The sequence below is a fragment of the Symphalangus syndactylus genome, chromosome 17 (genome assembly GCF_028878055.3).
Source record: "Symphalangus syndactylus isolate Jambi chromosome 17, NHGRI_mSymSyn1-v2.1_pri, whole genome shotgun sequence".
NCBI classification, from domain to species: Eukaryota; Metazoa; Chordata; class Mammalia; order Primates; family Hylobatidae; genus Symphalangus; species Symphalangus syndactylus.
In genome coordinates, this window is record NC_072439.2 from 71343097 (window position 1) to 71348367 (window position 5271).

At 35.7% G+C, this 5271-nt stretch overlaps 1 pseudogene; it reads left to right on the forward strand.

Annotated features, from left to right (window-relative positions):
* Nucleotides 1–1798: 1798 nt before the first annotated feature.
* LOC134733309 (succinate dehydrogenase [ubiquinone] cytochrome b small subunit, mitochondrial-like) lies at nt 1799–2585 on the forward strand (annotated as a pseudogene).
* Nucleotides 2586–5271: the final 2686 nt, after the last annotated feature.

The following is a 5271-nucleotide window of genomic DNA, read 5'->3' on the forward strand; positions in this document are numbered from 1 at the left end:
TTCTTTCTTGTACTGCATAGTTTTATTTTTTTATATGTAAATATCATATCTACTTGAAGTTTGTTCTATTATCTTGTTTAAGGCATTAATCCAATGTAATCTTTTTCAAATATCTTCCCAATCAATTGTTCAATTATCAGGAAAACTGAGGAACAAAAGTCACCAGAAACCAACATCAAAGAGAAAAAAGCTATTCTTAAATAGTTTAAGGAGGTGCAGACTTTCTCAAGACTGTGATAAAGGGAAGTAACACTGCTTAATTATCTGACCAGGTATGCAATGCCAACTGCCAGACAATTTTATTGAGCTGAACTTGAAGAACATTTAAACCATGTAAACTACAGAGAGAATATGGAGAAAAAACACTGATTTCAGAGCAAGAACATGTATACTTTCTATGCTCGAGTTGATAAGGTTTCCCCTCGTCCACAAATGCTACAAAACCAAAATCTTAGTCTTCTCTTTTTTTTTCAAGTTCAAATCTTTATTAATGTCCTTAAGGTACTCTGGTTTTTTTAAAATTTACAAACAGTAAAATTCACTCTTTAGGGTATACAGTTTATAAGCTTCAAAAATGCATAGAATTATGTAACCATTTCCACAATGAAGGAACAGAACAGTCTCATAACCCCCCAAAAATTCTCTCAAGCTACTCCTCCCCAAACCAGAATACCAGAAAACCTGGCAACCATTGATCTGTTCTTCATCCCTACAGTTTTTCCTTTTCTAAACATTATATGTCATATAAATGGAAACCTTCTGCTACAGTATGAATGTTTGTGTCCTCCCAAAATTCATATGTTGAAACCTAATCCCCTATGTTGTAGTATTAAGAGGTGGGGACTTTAGGGAGGTGACTAAGTCATGACAGTGGAGCCCTTGTGAATGAGATTAGTGTCCTTATAAAAAAGGCCTAAGAGAGATTGTTTGCCCCTTCCATTGTATGAAGACATATAGAAGGTGCCATCTATGAGGAACAGACTTCCCAGCCTCCAGAACTGTAAGCAATAAATTTCTGTTGTTTATAAATTACCCAGTTAAGGTATTACATTATAGTCGCCCAAATGGGCCAAGACACCTACTTTATGTAGGCTTTTTAGTTTGGCTTCTCTCACTCAACATAATGCACCTGAGATTCATCCATGTTGTTATGTGTAGAAATAATCTGTTCATTTTATTGTTAAGCAGTACTCCATGAGATGGATGTATTACCATTTGTACCAAAGGTTATTTGGAATATTTCCAGTTTTCAGTGATTATAAACACTTGCACACAGATTTTCAGCATACAGATCCTGCATGTACTTTGTTAAATATATACCAAAATATTTCTTTCTTCAGGGGGACGGTGCTATAGTAAATGGTACTGTTTTTTCACTGCTAGTATAGAAAATATTTTTTCTGTATTCTGTTAACTTGCTAAACTCACTTATTAGTTCTAGAAGCTTTTGTAGATGCCTTAAAGTTTTGTATGTAGACAATCATATCATCTGCAAATAGTGATCATTTTATTTGTTCCTCATCTATCTACAGATGCTCCTCGACTTACAGTGGCATTATGCCCCAATAGATCCATTGAATTTGAAAATACTGTAAGGCAAAAATGCATTTAATATACCTAACCTACTGAAGATCATAGCTTAGCCTAGCCTACCTTAAATGTGCTCAGAACACTTATATTAGCCTACAGTTGGACAAAATCATCTAAAACAAAGCCCATTTTACAATAAAGTGTTGAATAGCTCAAGTCATTTGTTAAATACCGTACATTATGCCAAAATGGAGATAATGGGACCTTGAGCCCTCAGGAATGAGATGGCGGTTCTCTGGAGGCTGAGTGCCCTTTGCGGTGCCCAAGGAGGCCGAGCTCTGTTGCTGCGAATCCCAATGGTCAGACCTGCTCATATCTCAGCATTTCTTCAGGACCAACCTATCCCAGATGGTGTGGAGTGCAGCACATACACTTGTCACCGAGCCACCATTCTGGCTCCAAGGCTGCACCTCTCCACTTGACTAGCGAGAGGGTTGTCAGTGTTTTGCTTCTGGGTCTGCTTCCGGCTGCTTATTTGAATCCTTGCTCTGCGATGGACTATTCCCTGGCTGCAACCCTCACTCTTCATGGTCACTGGGGCCTTGGACAAGTTGTTATTGGCTATGTTCATGGGGATACCACGCAGAAAGCTGCCAAGGCAGGGCTTTTGGCACTTTCAGCTCTAACCTTTGCTGGGCTTTGCTATTTCAACTATCATGATGTGGGCATCTACAAAGGTCTTGCCATGCTGTGGAAGCTCTGACCTTTTTGACTTCATAGTTTGAAGAATTGATGTATGCCTCTTTGCCTCTGCTTTGTCATGCCATTAAGCTCATAATAAGGAAGAAATAACAGATAAGATAAGTGGACAGCCTTCTTCTCTTAATTACAAGATTATTTTCAGAATTTAATCTTTGAGGAAAAGGTTTGAGAGGAATTGTATCTAAGTTGTGAGACTGAGTTCTGTATTCTGGTGAGTTAATGGGGTTGCCTCCCAGCTTCTTATAAGACTCACAGTATAACTAAACGTGATATATGAGCTTTTGCCTTTTAATTTATCAGTCTGAGAATCCAGCTTTATTACTATTAGTATATTATCAAACTTCCATATTTGCCCTGGAAATAATGGACAAAGGGAAATACTCTTAATTCATGAATAAAAACTTTGCAGAAAATTAGACAGTGTTTAATTTTCGAAAACTTCCCTCTCTAGTCAGTAGATACCACCTACTGATGGTTACATATACTAGGGAAATTTTAAAATTAGGAAATGCTGTTATCTCACATTATAAATTTCTAAATCCTAGGAAGAAATTCTTGGAGTGCTTCTGAATATACAGAAGTTCCATTTAAGGGCAAGTTTCCCCTTGTAGACGTATCAAAATATTACCAATGGTAAACTGAGATTTAATTCTCAAATGTATTCTACTTGTTCTAAAACAATCTGTCCACAAATATAAAACTATAAGTAATAAATTGTTATTTTCACACAATGGGAATCTCTAATGTGAAAATGTATTCTATGAAAATAATTTGTTTAAATAAAATGTTGTATAATAAAAAAATGGAGATAATGGGTTTCATACCATTGTAAAGTAGAAAAATTATAGATCAAACCACCATAAATCAGGGATATCTGTATATGCCTTCTATTTATTTTTCTTGCCTTATTGCATTGAAAAAAAACCTTCCAGTATGATACTGAATAGGAGTAATGAGAGTGGGTATCTTTGTCTTGTTCCCAATATTAGGCAAACATTCTTTCACCATGAAGTGGATGTTAACTGCAGATTTTCTTGAAGATGACTTTTGTTAGGTTAAGGAATTACCATCTGTTCTTTGGTGAGTGAGAGTTTTCATCATGAATGGATGTTGAATTTTATCCAATGATTCATCTTCATCTATTTATTTGATCATATGGTTTTTCTTCTTTAAGTTGTTTATATGATGAATTACATTGATTTTTGAATGTTGAATCTACCTTGCATTCATAATATAACCTGGCCATGTTATATTATCCTAATTATGTATTGCTGGATTAGATATTGCTTATATTTTGTTGAGGATCTTGCATCTGTGTTCATGAGGAATATTGATCTATAGCTTTCTTTACTCATAATGTCTCTGTCTGGTTTTGTAATAGGGTAATATTGGCCTCATAGAATAAGTTGGAAAGAATGTCATGCTCTTCTGTTTTCTAGAAGAGATTGTAAAGAATTGGTTTCTTTCTTAAATATTTGGTAGAATTCACCAGTGAAACAATCTGGGCCTAAAATATTTTTCTTTTTCCTTTTTCCTTTTCTTTTTTTTTTTTTTTTTTTTTCTGAGACAAGGTCTGGCTCTATCGCCCAGTCTGGAGTGCAGTGGCACAATCTCGGCTCACTTCAACCTCTACCTGTCCAGCTCAAGCCATCCTCCCACCTCAGCCTCCCGACCAAGTAGCTGGGACTACAAGCACCCGCCACCATCCCTGGCTAATTTTTGTATATTTTGTAGAGACAGGCTTTGCTATGTTGCCCAGGCTGGTCTTGAACTTGATCCACTTGCCTTAGCCCCCCTCAAAGTTTTGGGATTACAGGCATGAGCCACCACACCCAGCCAAATTTTTTTCTTTGGAAGGTCTTTTTAATACAAACTCAATTTCAATTTCTTTAAAATATAAGGGACTATTCATGTTATCTATTTCTTCTTGAAGGAATTTTGGTAATTTGTGTCTTCTGAGTATGTCATTTAATCTAAGTTGTTGAGTTTATAGACTTGGAATTGTTAATAATCCTCCCTTATTATTCTTTTAATATCAGTAGAACCTTTAGGTGATATTTCCTCTTTCATTCTAATGTTAGCCCATAGTTGGGCAAAATTAGCCTGCAGTCAAGTAATTTATGTCTTCTCTCAAGTTTTTCTTGGTCACTTTATGTTAAGAACTGTGAAGGGTTGGAGATTTTACCCTACTTGCAAACTAAGAAATTAGACTGCCAGTGTTGTAGATTCTGGTAGAAGGCACATGACTCCTAAGTCAGAGACAAAGTTTAGTTTAGTGCTTACAGCAGTAGCAGCAGCCAGCCAGAGTGTCAAGATTTTTGTACCAGTTCCCTGGGCACAAATTCCCACAGGTCAACACAAAGAGGTCTAGATGATACCTGAAACTGCAGTGGCTTGTATTGCAGGAAAGGAACACTAAACTTAGAGGACCAGAATCTTCTATACTGAGAGTAAGCATTCCTTGCTCCAGAGTGAGACACTATCTCCATCTTCCAGGGCTGTTTATAGACATTATTGGGGGAAAAAAATAGTCCAGAACAAAGGGTAGTCAGTGTCTTACTCAAAAAAACATGTAGAAAAGTGAGAGATCCATAAAGAGTTGTTTCTTAACACTCTGGTTAGAAATTGATTGATTATATTGATCATTTTAAAGAACCAGCTTTCATTTGATTGTTATTCACTGATTTTCTCTATTTTTATGTTTATAATTTCATTGATTTCTGCTCCTAATTTTATTCTTTTCTTCCTTCTGTTTAATGTGGGTTTAATTTATTCTTCTGTTTCTAGTTTCTTAAAGCAGAAGCTTAGATTATTTATTTGACAACTTTTTTCTTTTCTGATGAAAGCATTTAATGCTATAAATTTTACTCAGTACTATTTCAGCTACATGCCACAAATTTTTGATGTTTTCTTTTTATTTTAATTCAGTTCAAACTATGGCCTAATTTCTATTAAGATTTTTCCTGTAACCACTGGGTT